This window comes from Crocuta crocuta, unplaced genomic scaffold (genome assembly GCF_008692635.1).
Source record: "Crocuta crocuta isolate KB4526 unplaced genomic scaffold, BGI_CrCroc_1.0 scaffold44, whole genome shotgun sequence".
NCBI lineage: Eukaryota > Metazoa > Chordata > Mammalia > Carnivora > Hyaenidae > Crocuta > Crocuta crocuta.
Genome location: NW_027530179.1, coordinates 3562424 through 3577358, shown reverse-complemented (window position 1 = coordinate 3577358; position 14935 = coordinate 3562424). Strand labels below are relative to the sequence as shown.

The window sequence follows — 14935 nt, the reverse complement described above, 5'->3', positions numbered from 1 at the left end:
AGCTGCGCGGGCTCTGGCGCATGCGCGCTCTACCAGGTGGCCGTGGTCTCCTTTCCCGAGCAAGCAACTTCCGCCACGCTCGCCGGGGGCGGGGCGTAGTGGAGCGCACCGCAGCAGCTTTCTCTGCTGTGGGCCACCGCGGTCCGGGCGGCGGGCCTGAAAGCGGTGCTTGCTGGGAAAGGAGTGGAGTTGGTCGGAGAACCGAAGGGTGTTCGTGGGCGAGGCCGTTCTTTAAGAGTGGAACTGAGAGGGCTAGGATTTTCGAGGGCTTGGGGGACCGGCACTGGAAGTTTGTTTTCAACTTGAGGGCAGGGATTGGCCCGTGTAAGGTTCTGTCCGGGAATTGGGGTGAACGGGGAATCTTAGCCGGATTGTGCTCTTAGAGTGGGGAGGGGAAACGGAGAGCTCAAAAAGGCCTGCCCCTCCAAGGGACCTCGGTGCCTGGGGTGTGGACATGGAACCCGTTCTGGAACCCGTTCTGGACAGTAAGACACCAGCCCTTCTGCAGGCTCACGCACACCAGTCTTCGGATAGGCGGTGGGAGATGATGGTGCGCCATGAATACCGCCCACTCCCACCGCCAGACTCATTTTAACAAATCAGGAATTTAACGACCACGTTTTTATAATGAAAATCTGCTTCTATTTCAAGGATGGGGGGGAATCACCCTATTTTTATTTTTCCTTAGGATTTTGGCCTGTTGCTCATTTTTAAACCCTGCGCCCGCACTATTAAACTGCACGTCCTGTGCTCTCAATTTGAGTGCTATACATGGAGTTCTATAATACAATCGTCAGTTACTTCAATTGCTTTCAATGTATATGAAGTCTTATGTTTTAACATTCTTTTCAGCTGTTTAGGGAGAAAAAATTAGTGATGCTTACATCCGCTCCTATGACGTCAGACAAAGTATTTCATAGAGATTCAACTACAAACCTTCAGTCGGGTTTTTAAAGCATTACTGCTTGTTATTTTCCTACCTATGAATATTTGTGTTCTGAAATAATCTTTCCTTCCTACTTGCTTACATTGTTTAAAATGGCAACTGCTTTGACGATTTCCTCTAGATCATAGTTGACTCTTNTGGAAATCACACTTAATGCAATGTTGGGCAAAGTGTAGAGCGTAAGGAAGGGAGAGTAACAATTGTCACCAATTTCTTACGAAGGAAAACTGATATACACAGTAGTTGAAAAGTCCTTTTAAGTACATTACCAAGAAAATAATTAGGAGAAAATTGAGAAGAATTGATATTACATCTAAGGAAATATAACCCAAAGCAGATCGTTTCAATTACAATTACATTCAGTAAATGTTGCCATAGTACTTACATGGGAGTTTTACCTGTATCACTTGGAGGCCAGATTTGATCTAGCTTTTCAAAATAGAACACAGATCTTAGTCTTTGGACTGGTATCTAATCTACATATAATCACACACAACAGGAGTGACTGAAAGTGAGCCATGGAGAACAGAAACTGGATTAAACCAGACACTGGTAGAGGGAACTCAAAAATCCACCCTTAGGAAATCGTGAATTGTGCTGTCGGCAGAAATCTGAGCTTTGAAGTCGCATGAGTTATCCTAGTGTTCCTGCCTCCTGGAATCTATTACAATTCTCTTTTTTTTTTTTTTTGTTTTTTTTTTATTTTTGAGAGAGAGCAGGGAAGGGTCAGAGAGAGAGGGAGACACAGAATCCGAAGCAGGCTTCAGGCTCTGAGCTGTCAGCACAGAGCCCGATGTGGGCCTCGAACTCACAAACCGTGTAATCATGACCTGAGCCGAAGTCCGACACTTAACCCACTGAGCCACCCAGGTGCCCCTACAATTCATTTTCAAAATTTGACTTAACCATAATTTTATGGTTGAAAAAGCTGTACACGAAGGGTCAAAGTATCTTCCATTAGATATCGAGTATCCTAAACCATCGACACTATTAGAGTATCTTAATCGTAACAAAGCTAAAACAATGACTCTGTTGCTGGAATTAAGACTTTCATGACTACCAGTTCTCAGAAAAATACGTGATTTCCAAAGCATATGGAGAAAACACCAGGAGACCAAGTAAATGAATCACACCACAAAAATGTCTCTGTCCCTTAAACAGAGCTGTTAAAGGAAAATGAAGCATTGTTACCATATATGCTCACATTCCTCTGGCCTCATATAGAGCACTTGTGCAAAAAGAAAGTGTAGATATCTAAGTAGAAAGCCTCCTGACATCCTAAAATGATTAGGTTAGGTAATAAAAGAAACCCCAATTCTCCAAATAGCATCGGAGACATATTTAGAAACATTTCTGTGATGAGCTGGTCTCCTCTCATGCAGGTGTCACAAGGACGATTCACTTCAGGTGATCTGCAAAATTCTTACTCTTATGTGATACACAACTTTTATTTATTAGGATGCTTGTGGAAGTTCTCATCTTTCAATTGTTTTCTTCTTTGCTCTCTCTGCCTTAGATTTCTGATGCTTATTTTTTAATAAGTTTATTTATTTTGAGAGAAACAGAGACAGTATGAGTTGGGGAGGGGCAGAGAGAGAAGGAAAGAGAGAGAATCCCGAGCAGGCTCCACACTGTCAGCTCAGAACCCAACACGGGGCTTGAACTCATAAAACTGTGAGATCATCTTCTGAGCCAAAACCAAGAGTGGGTCACTTAACCAATTAGGCCACCTGGGCACTCACGTGTCTAATGCTTATATAGTCACCATGGATATAAACTGGCTAGAACTGCATATTGTTTAGAACTGCATACTACATTGTTTTATTCAATTAATGTTTTGATAGTAAGAACTATTTTTTCAACTGTAGCTTGCTTTACTTTTAGAAGAAGTTGCTCCAGCCAGCTCTGTGGTACTTGGGCAAGTCACTTAACATTGTTGGGCCTCAGTTTTCATGTCTGTAAAGTAAGGTGATCAAACCAAATAAACTAAAACCTTGCAGCCCTAAAACTCTATACTCCTTCAAAACAGGAATGACCAAAGGATGGATATTAAAGTGGTACAAGATAATTTCAGCCTTCAATCAATGTATTTGTGCTACCAAAAAATACGGAATATTCAAGGCTCGTGCTGTAGGTTGACATGGATATTCAACAGATATAATGCACTGCAAAAGAAAGACCAACATGAAAAATATACACTAGTCAAATCTGTAGAAATACAGGAGGGCAGTGCATCGCATAATTATTTGGGGTGTTATCATATTGGCTTCCAATGCTTTCTCATTACATTCATAGATTTCAAATTAGGAAGAGCAATTCAGTGATGAGAGAAGGAATGTTAAAGAATTACATTACTGAGCAGCTTGTATAACTATAATCATGATCCATCCTCTTTGGAACCTCTCAATACAGATTTAACACTCCAGGATCTTTTAAAATTAGTCTTTGGCTAATGATCACATTTTGAGACTAGAATAGAAAAGGAATCCTATAATACCAAGGTTGCATAGAGCCCCTGAGCTCTCTTGACGCATGGAAACTGTATTGCTTTCATTCCCATTGAATTCAATATGTAATCCTCTTGATCTAGAAGCAAACAACTTCTACTTTTCTCCCCTTGAAGACATGGTCTATTCACTGAGTGTAAGTGATGGGTGCTAGTTAGTTCTTTCATTCAATAAATAATTGTTGTAGGCCTACCATGTGCCTGACATTATTCTAGGAGCTGTAGATACAGCAGTGAACAAAACAGACAAAGTCTGTTATGCCATCATCAAACATAGTAGGAGTAGTTGGACAATAAGCAAACACCTAAATAATGTAATATGTTAGAAAGCCATGAGTGTAACAGAACAGGAGGAAAATTTTTATACAACAGGGAAGGGATAAGCAATGAGACAAAGCACAAGAGGAATGAGTGAGAGACTTGTTCATTTTTAAATTGGGCAAGCAGGATAGGCCTCACTGAGAAAGTGCTGTTTGAATAATGACTTGATGAAGGTGAAGGAGATCTCTGCAGACATCTAAAGAAAGAGCATTCCAGTGAGAACAACCCATGCTAAGGCCCTGAAGTGGAAACAAGCCTGGTAAGTTGCAAGAGTGGGTAATGACCCATTGTAAGCTGGAAAACAATGACCCATTAAAAAAAAAAAAAGTGTAATGTGAGGTCATAGAGGTGAGGTGAGATGGTAGAAGGCCTGTGTGTCTGGGAAAGGGAGGCTATTAGCAGAGGATTGACATGATGTGCCTTAGACTTTAAAGTAATTACTCTGGGGGCTCCTGGGTGGCCCAGTAGGTAAGCTTCCGACGTTTTGTTTCAGCTCAGGTTATGATCTCATGGTTCGCAAGTTCAAACTCCACATAGGACTCTATGCTGGCAGCATGGAGCCTGCTTAGGATTCCCTCTCTCTCTCTCTCTCTCTCTCTCTCTCTGTCTCTCTTTGCCCCTCTCCCACTCATACTCTGTCTCTGTCTCTCAAAAATAAATAAATATTAAAAAAAATAGTCTGTACAGTACAGGTCTTATTGTAATAACCCAGGCAAGAGGTGATGGTAGCTTGCACTAAGGTTATTACAGTAGTCTCCGTAAGACATCGTTAAATTCTGGATATTTTTTTCAAAATCAATATCATTTACTGACATTTGATTTGGGGTTCTAGAGAAAGAGAGAAATAAAGGATGATTGAGGTGTCCTGGGAAACTGGAAAAGTGAATTTGCCAGTAACTGAGATGGGAAAGAATGGGGATGGATATGTTGGGTAGGTGGGAGAGATCAAGAATTCAATTTTAGGCATAAATAAGTATTAAGCACAATGTTTGTATAATCTATTGTTTTGCCTTAATAATTAAATTCTTATGGAAAGAGAGGAAAGCTTGCATTTGTTCTTTAATAATCATTTAATTAATTTCTAATCCTGCCCGCATAATAGAGGTCCATTTAGTCCTGTATAACACTTGTCAAGGAATATCTTACTTTTGTTTTAAGAAGATGTGAAGAAAGCTCAACATCCCCTTGTTAAAACAACAATAACAACAACAACAAACCTCTCTTTTGTTGTTGTTCTATCAATGTCTGACACCAAGGTGGAGAATTCAGTTGACACAAATACACAGAACATCCATTTCCTCAAAGCATTTTTTTTTTAATGTTTTATTTATTTCTAGGGGAGAGAGAGAGAAAGAGAGAGAGAGAGCAGGGGAGGGTCAGAGAGAGAAGGAGTCACAGACCGAAAAAGGCTCCAGGCTCTGAGCTGGCAGTCAGCACAGAGCCCGACGCGGGGCTCGAACCCACGAACCGCGAGATCATGACCTAAGCGAAAGTCGGACGCTCAACCGACTAAGCCACCCAGGCGCGCCTCCTCAAAGCATTTTTATGGAAATGTTTAGACGTAAAACTGGATCTATTTCAGTGAATTATTTGCACAACTGCCTCCATTCTGTATTACACATGTACGTGTATTTATCTGTCATGTGGGGAAACAGGGCCAAAAGTTAATCAGGGCCATGAGTGAAATATACCAGAGTATGGCTAATCCAACCTGCTGTTCCTAGTTCACACTCTGAAGCTGGACGCAGTAAACCTATTCTGACTAAGGAATGCTCAGATCAATTGCTAGTGATCAGGAAACTATACCAGCCAGGTTTGATTAAGTCACTTTAGTTTTAGTTTAAGTTTTTAGTAGATGCAGCATAAGCTGCATTTTCTCTTTCTAGAATATATTTTTTAAAGATTTTTAAAAGTTTATTTTATTTATTATTTTGAGAGAGAGAGAGAGGCAAGGGAGGGGCAGAGAGGGAGGGAGAGAGAATCCCAAGAGGGGCTCAAACTCACGAACTGTGAAATCATGACCTGAGCCGAAATTAAGAGTTGGATGCTGAACCAACTGAGCCACCCAGGTGCCCTCTTGCTAGAAGACACTTAAAACAGCTTCATTAACTCAGTCAGGCATAGGACAAAAAAATATGGGCTTTGTTGCCACTTATAAGCCATGATGCCCCAGCCAAATTATTCAATTTCTCAGAAAATAAGCATCTTTCACTATAAAATAGAAATAGGGCCATCTGTGTGATAGGGTTGTTATCAGGATTTAAATGAAAAGCCCCTGACATAATGAAATGTTCAGTAATTTATAGTTATTGTTGTTTTCCAGTTTTTAATGAGCTGTCAAGTAATTTTTATGATGTTTGTATTTTTGATGTACTAGACGTGGGAATAAATTAAACATGAGGTTCTATCTCAAGTATTAGTGTTTTATTTTTCACGAATTCAATAAATATATGTCAGTTTGACAATTATTCTCTTAATAAACATCTATTAAGGACCCTTAAGTATTTCAGTCATTGTTAGTTCTTGGGGACATAATGATAAATAACACAGAATTTCTGACCTCAAAATGACTTCTTACTGATAAATTTGGGAGGGACGAAGTTATATAAACAAGAGCAAAGTCACTGTGGTAATATGTAATACCAATATTAGCTGGCATCTCCCTCACTTTTAACCTATAAGTTAAAACTGGCTTAGGCGATGATTCTACCTCATTCGCAAGCCCAGTAACCAACTCAGAGTCTCTTCATATTTCTAGGAAGCCAGTATTCTCATGGGTCCATCTGAACTCCCACTTGTGCTTATTAGATGAAGTTTATGGATGGGCTTCCAACTGTCCTTATTCCACAAATACCTGCTCAGATGTAGAACTTAGCCCTCTTCCTAGATTTTACCCAAAAGCATTTTTTTATTAAAAATTTTCTTTTTACGTTACCTCTATACCCAACCTGGGGGCCAAACTCACACCCCAAGACCAAGACTCCATGCTCCTCCCACTGAGCCAACCAGGCACCCTTCACCCAAAAGCATTTTCACAAAGCTCTGTGTGGGGACAGCAGATAAAATATGACAGGAAGGAGAAATATTAAAGAAATAGAATTTATAAGACTTAGTTACTGGTAATATAGGAGGATAGAAGTGAGGCGAAAAGAGAACTCAAGGACGATTCTAAGGTTTCTCAACTTACTGAGTGGCAGATTGAATACTTTGAGTTTAAGGTGACCATATAAAATTGCAGATGACTACCACCAACAGCCAACTAGACTATTCAGACACAAGGGTAGAAATAAAAACTAGACTAAAGTCTGCAGCTCAAGAAAGAAAATGGCCATTTAGATTTGGGGACCAGCAGCATTCAACATACAGCATTCCATATACATCAATTAGATGTGGAATTTAGCCCTTCCTAGATTTGGCCTAAGAATATTCTCAGAAGAATCTGTGTGAACAGAACTGAAGCTGAGGAAGGCAATGAAATGCCCAAGGGAGTATGTATAGAACAAAGAGAAGTGAGTCAAAAACTGGATTCTAGACACCCATAGTCAATGGGAAAGGGAGAGTAAAAACCTACAAAGAAAACTGAGAAAGTAATGGTGTCACAGAAACCAGGAGAGCTGAGAGCTTCAAAGAGAGAGATGAATGGCACTAAAATGAGGATTGGTGGGCACCTGCATGGCTCAGTCAGTTAAGCCTCTGACCTCGGCTCAGGTCATGATCTTGTGGTTCATGGGTTTGAGCCCGGTGTCATGCTCTGTGCTGACAGCTCAGAGCCTGGAGCCGGCTTCAGATTCTGTGTGTCTGTCTCTTTCTCTGCCTCTCCCCTGCTCACACTCTGTCTGTCTCCCTCCTTCTCTCTCAAAAATAAACAAAAACATTAAAAAAAAATTTTTTTAATGAAAATTGGTGTCAACAATACTTAGCCAGCTGAAAGCGACCTAGGGCACAGCAGCAGCAATCCAGTGGTAAGATTAGAAACTTGGTAGGATTAGTGACTTGAGGAGAACAAATAAGGAAGTTGAGAAATCGAGTGTGTTATTCTTCCCAAGAACATGTCCTGTGTAGAAGAAAGAGGTTGGCTAGAGAAATATTTAGGGTCACAGGATACATTTTCAAGATCAAGGACTTGAGCTTGCTTACAAACTTTGGCGAAGTAGCTGATAAAGAAGAAAAGGTTGAATACTTGGGATAGAAGAGGGCTGATCACAAAATTTCTAGGAAGCAAAGATGGAATTAGAGAGATCCTGGAAGAGACTGGAAACTTTTTGATCAAGAGTCCAGAAAATGGACCTTAAAACGGAAGAGGGATAGACTGGAAGAAAGGAATAAGAACTTGAGGCGGTTCGTACCCAATGACCCATATTTTCCCCATAAGGTAGGAAAGTGGGGACACTGAAGAACTGGAGATTGTACTGTAAAATAGGTATGAGGTGATAAAGTTTTATTGAACCACTGTGGGTAATAGGAGAGAATAACCAAGGGCCTGTTAAGTTGAAGACAGCCCAAGGTATAGAGCAGTGGTCCTCAAAGCACGGTTGCAATATTTACATCTTGTTAGAAATGCAAATTTGGACCCCATTCCCTACGCACAAAGTCAGAAACTGAAGGTGGAGCTTCACGTCAATCTGCTTTGACAAGCCCTCCAGGTAATCCATTTCAGGTGTTCCCTTTAAACGTCTTTTTTTAAAATAATTTTTAACACTTATTCATATNGCTCAAACCCAAGAACTGTGAGATCATGACCTGAGCTAAAGTTGGATGCTTAACCAACTGAGCCACCCAGACTCCCCTAAACAAATTCTATAGAACTTACAGCTTCCCCCAATAAGCAAGCAAATGATAAAGTACAAAGTATGCTATTTGGCCACATTCTAGTAATGTTTTAGTCATTTTCCATATTCCAGTAAAGTATATTTATTCAGAACAATATTCTTAAGAATTTTAAAAATTCTGCTGGGGTCTCTCTGGAAATGGGTGTCATATAAGATTTAGAATCTGAACAAAGAAAATCCTTTCTTCCAGGTTTTACAGAGCAAATACTGTAATACATTTTGCCTCTCTACTCAATTTCCACATTTATAATAGAGAAATAATAAAATTACAGTTCACTACATCAAAAGTACTCAGTAATTCACTGTATAGTAGCAGTTCTCAAATTATGCTCGGGCACTAATATCCCTTTTTTTTTTTTTCAAGTTTATTTTGAGAGAGAGAGAGAAAGAGAGCAGGAGAGGCAGAGAGAGAAAATGCCAAGCAGGGTTTGTTTACACTATCAGCACAGAGCCTGATGTGAGGCTCTGACACAGGAGCGGTAAGATCATGACCTGAGCCAAAATCAGGAGTCAGAAGTTTAACCTACTGAGCCACCCAGGAACCTCTAATATCCCATTCTAACTAAATAAGGTAGTCATTTCTCAATTCATGTGGGGAAAGTTTATGACTTGAATTTTCTTAACTTTAAATTAATCTCCCACAAATTTTTCTTTCTTTTTTTTTTTTAAATATTATTTATTTCTAGGAAAGAGAGAGAGAGACAGCGTCAGCAGGGGAGGGTCAGAGAGAGAGGGAGACACAGACTCCGAAATAGGCTCCAGGCTCCGAGCTGGCAGTCAGCACAGAGCCCGACGCGGGGCTCGAACCCACGAACCGCGAGATCATGACCTAAGCGAAAGTCCGACGCTTAACCGACGAAGCCACCCAGGCGCCCCTCCCACAAATTTTTCTTAAACCTTTGGCCCTTGCGACTGCTTATTTGGCAACAAATGCTAATAGATTACAAAATAAGTGAACAAATAGTAAGTCAATATTAATGAAACTTGAAGTTAGCCACACATTGTTAGTTTAATAGTTTCTCTACAATTGGGCAGATGTTCCTGCCTGTGATTTATTTTTATTTTTATGTTTACGTTTGTTTATTTATTTTTGAGAGACAGACAGAGCACAAGCAGGGGAGGGGCAGAGAGAGAGGCAGACACAGAATCTGAAGCAGGCTCCAGGCTCTGAGCTGTCAGCACAGAGTCTGATGCGGGGCTCAGACGCACAAACCATGAGATCATGATCTGAGCTGAAGTCGGACACTTAACCAACTTAGCCACCCAGGCACCCCAATGACTGTGATTTTTATATTACACACCAATAATACAGATATTCTCCACTACCATTGTTCCCATAATATTGTCTTCACTCAAAATAATTTGGGACTACTTTCGGCATCTAGAGGATATCCTTTTGAATGCCCTAAACAATGGAAGAGCTGACAGTCATGGTCTAGAAGTATGTTTAAGACTTGTTTTACAGCCAAATATGTGAGTAGCTGATCAGGTTGATTTATCCAGGTGTGCCTTGCTTTAAGAAATATGACATAATATGTAGAAATCAATATTTACCATTCACAAGTGCACATTTGAGACACTCCCCAATTGCTCGTAGATAAGACTAACCTCTGAAAGTTAATTGTGCAATAAGCCAATGATGGATCACAGAAGGGATATAGATCCATGCCGATAAACCTTATTTATAACCTGATTAAAATACTATGTAAATAAGAAGAGAAGTGAATTAATCACAAAGCAAAGAAAGAACAAAATTGGAACAAACTGAAAGAGCATATGCCCATATTGTGGAGATGAGTAGAGAAAAGATAAATGGGTCAGAGTCCCAGTGTCATTCAAGAATTCAAATTCAGTAGCTAACTCCCCTTATCCAGATTCTGTTGTGACCAGCAATCTTCACATATTTTAGCTTCCATGAAGCTTCCCAAATACTATGATGATCAGGCTGATAGGAAGGGTCATCCCACTCAACAGTTATATTTCCTCATTGCCAATCAGTAACTCCGTATTTTGGTTTTTATGCTGGATCTCTTATGAGTTAGAGTGAGTAAGCTCTGGAATAGTGATAATGTTGCCAGGAAGCCAAACCCTAAATTTCAGCTCCAGCTATGAGGAGGCTCCAAGAGCTCTCCTTGGCAGACCCCCAACCTGGAAACCTGCCTTTCTTCTGAACTACAGGAAACAGATCAATTAGCATGTGCTTGTTCACTTCATAAAACAATCATTTGCTTTATGAAAAGATTTTAAAACACAGGGAACTTAAAGTGGATGAGATACTGAGAAACGACTTCTGCATTCGGTCAGAAATTTGTCAACGTTTGCATAACTCATCTTGACGGTGTGGCAGGAGTGTGAGTGTGAATCTTTCAAATAATCGTGCATTTGAGAAGCTTAGCAGTTAAAGGAAGGAAGAAAAGAGGGGGAAGAGGCAAGAGGTAGTTGGGTAAATGGAAAGAGGTCTGGTCGTTTTGTGTTGAGAACCCCACCCCCACCCCGTGCCCACACACACACCAGAAAAGGACACCAGATTAGGGGGGAAAGGGAAGGAACCAATGGAAACAGATATGAAAGTCCTCGGGTACAAGGGGATTGAGGGGGTAAGAAGAATGGGTTTGTGGAGCAAGGGAGTGTATCTCTTCTTCTGGGGAAAACCTCCTTCAAAAACTACTCCAAAATACAACATTTAGCCACTTTTTTCAAATTTAGAGCTTTATTACTACAGAAAGGCTGCAGACTTCCTTCCCTCTGATCAGCTCTCTCAACTTTTTATTTACCAAATATGAATTAAATGCTTCTCACAATGAAAAGAGGAAGAAAGATGTGCTCCCATCCCAGAGGACTTTACAGTCTGACAAGAGAAATGGACCTGTAAACAAATCATTGTGGGTCTTACATATGTACCACATACTACGGGATCATAGAGGGGACGAGTTTTCCTTTTTAAGTATTTAAGCGATACTTCAAAATGGCTTAATCCATTTGATCGGTGGCTTATTTCTTCACCAGGTCCTTCTCACCTGCAAATTCTGGTGTAGCTAGGCTCTTATACTTGCTTCCAAAGAGTTAAAAGAACATGCATTTCAAGGCACCTGGGTGGCTCAGTCGGTTGAGCGTCCGACTTCGGCTCAGGTCATGATCTCGTGGTTTGTGGGATTGAGCCCCGCGTAGGGCTCTGCTGACTGCCAGCTCAGAGCCTGGAACCTATTTCAGATTCTGTGTCTCCCTGTCTTCTGACCCTCCCCTCCTCATGCTGTCTCCCTCTCTCTCCTTCTCTCTCAGAAATAAATAAAACATTAAAAAATAATAAAAGAACATGCATTTCATTTGCTTTCACAGGATAAACAGTAATAGACACTCTAGGGAATTATGAATTCAGAATTATATAATACATATTCCCCACCTTCAAGAAATTTGCAGTCCATTTGGGGACATAAAGCTGATAGAACATTTTATTTTTGCTATTTTTATTTTAAAATATAATATAATAATAAATATAATATTTTCCATTAAAGGGGGAAATAATTATGTGTACAACCCCCCGCAACAACTCTACCATAAGTCCTAGGCAGGAGAGACTTTAGGTGGGGGAGTCAGAAGAGACAGAAGACCAAGAAGTTGTAACATTAATTTGGATAAAAATCAAAACACAAAAACCCCTTTCCACTTTGGATGCATGCTCCAGTATCTTTGATTTTCTGATTTGGAGTATGACATGCCTATGTGTTGATTTTGGGGGTATTTAATCTGCCTAATGTTCTCTGAGTTTCCTGGTCTGTGATTTGGGACCTATTATTAATTTTGGAAAAGTCTCTGCCATCATGACTTCAAATATTTTGTTTTCTCTCTCTCAGACTCTCTCTCTCTTCTCCTTCTGGTCTTGCAATTACACTTATGTTATGTCTTTTCTAATTGCCCCATCGTTCTTGGATAGTCTGTCCTCATTGTTTCAATCTTCTTTTCTCTTTGTTTTTCAGCTTTGGAAGTTTCTGCTGACATGTTTTTAAGCTCACTAATTCTTTGTCCATGTCATTTCTACTGATGAGCCTATTAAAGGCATTTTTCACTTTATTTCTAGCATTTCTTTTTGATTCTCTCTTGGCATTCCCATCCCTCTGCTTATCCATCTGCTCTTGCATTGCAGTCCACTTTTTCCATGAGAGCCCTTCACATATATTTTTTAATGTTTGGTAGTTTGTTTGTTTAGAGAGTGTAGGGGGGAAGGGCAGAGAGAGAGAGGAAGAGAGAATCCCAAGCAGGCTCCACACTGTCAGTGCAGAGCCCAACACAGGGTTCTATCTCACAAACCATGAGATCATGACTTGAGCCAAATTCAAGAGTTGGACTTTGGGGCCCCTGGGTGGCTCAGTCGGTTGAGTGTCCGACTTTGGATCAGGTCATGATCTCACAGTTCATAAGTTATGAGCCCCGCGTCAGGCTCTGTGCTGACAGCTCAGAGCCTGAAGCCTGCTTCAGATTCTGTGTCTCCCTCTCTCTCTGCCCCTCCCCTGCTCACACTCTGTCTGTCTGTCTGTCTCTCTCTCTCTCTCAAAAATAAATAAACATTAAAAAAGAAAAAAGAAGAGTTGGATGCTTAACTTACAGAGCCACTCAGGTGCCCCAGGGCCCTTAACATATTAATTGTATTTATTTTAATTCTCAGTCTGATCATTCTCTAAACTCTGCCATATATTAGTCTGGTTCTGATGCTTGCTTCATCTCTTCAGATTGTGTTTTTTGCCTATTAGCATGCTTTGTAGTTTTTGATGAAAGTTGGACATGATTTATCAGGTAAAAGTAACTGAGGAAGATAGACCTTCAATGTGGAGTTTTATGTTTATCAGGCTAGGGGTTTATGCTGTGTACGGTTGCTTGAGCCACAGTATCAGAAGTGAAAATTTCCTCTTGTGTCCTATACTTTTCACCCTCTGCAATTCTTTCTTAAATGGGGTCTTTTTGCTGTAATCCTTTGTTATCATATAGGTGCATGACTGATGTGGTAGTAAACTATAGGCCACGGGAAAACCATTCCATAATCCTATGATTAAATTTCAAATTTTTAGTGAGCCTGTGTCTCTGGCCTGTGACCTTCACAAGTGCTTCCCACCTTTCTTCCCTACTCTTCCCTACCCTCTATTAAGTTGGATAGGAAGCGTAGAGGAAGCTGAAGTTGGGTATTTCTCTCCCCATGCTCCCCTCCTCCCCCATGTCAAAGGCTAAGAGAGGGTTGGAACTGAATATGACCTTCCCCCAGTTCAGTTAGGCTCTGGTAAAATAGTTTCTTGAGGGCAGGCAAAGGCAGAACGGAGTACCCTGGGCATATTCAAAATAACTATTTTTCCCATCCCCCTGAGATGTTCCAAGGTATTTCTCTGCTCTTCACCCTAGGAATCTAGTGGAGCTCCTAGAGGTAAACCTCAGGAATATAGGGGGGGCCCTCTTAAGGCTGGGCCCACAGGAATTTTTTTTCTCTCTCAAGCTAGTCCACAAGCTCAGTCTCCAGCAGTTAGTCAATTACCCCTGAAGTGTTCCTACCAGGTTCTGCCAGTGGCTTCTGCTCCTACAAAGATGTGATTGTCTGTGTTCCTGTGACTCTCCAGTGGTTGGGACAGTAGTTAGCCCTGTTATCTCAGTTCTCTGATGATTAAGAATGGTTGATTTTCAGTTTGTTCAGCTTTTTTCTTGTTGCAAGGATGGAAGGGGTGACTTCTAAGCTCTTTACATGTCCTCCTGAAATCTGGAAGTCCATTCCAATTCTTTATACAGATATAATCTATATATTTTTGAATCCTAATATCTATCAATTGAGGCTACTCTGTGAAATGAGGGTAATATCCATTCTTTCTAAATCATAAGCTTACTGAGAGGGTAAATTAAAAAGATACAAGAAAACATTTGGACAAGAAGTGTCACAAAAATTCAGTGAGAAAAGAGGCTGTTTCTTTGTTTCTTTACCTTACACTATGGCCCATAAATGAGTCATGCATTATTTAACCTAAAACATTTTTTAAAACTTTTTGAATGTTTATTTATTTTTGGAAGTGGGAGGAAGGTACAGAGAGAGAGGGAGACATAGAATCCAAAGCAGGCTCCAGGCCCCAAGCTGTCAGCACAAAGCCTGACATGGGGCTCGAATTCATAAACTGTGAGATCATGACCTGAGCTGAAGTTGGGCGCTTGACCGACTAAGCCATCCACATACCCCTAACCCAAAACATTTTAAAATCACTGCATTGATTATAAAAAGATTCTTTGCTTTAGGAAAATGAAAATATTTCTTAACTGAGTAATTGCTTTAACAATAAGACAATTTAAATCTAAATAGATATGATATTG

At 40.5% G+C, this 14935-nt stretch overlaps 2 protein-coding genes across 5 annotated transcripts in view; one reads left to right on the top strand and one right to left on the bottom strand.

The window, feature by feature from the left end:
• Positions 1-14935, top strand: part of RUNX2 (RUNX family transcription factor 2) — a 221333-nt gene that overhangs the window by 55236 nt on the left and 151162 nt on the right. The window lies entirely within an intron of this gene.
• The window catches only part of SUPT3H (SPT3 homolog, SAGA and STAGA complex component), a 538181-nt gene that overhangs the window by 497559 nt on the left and 25687 nt on the right, over positions 1-14935 (bottom strand). The window lies entirely within an intron of this gene.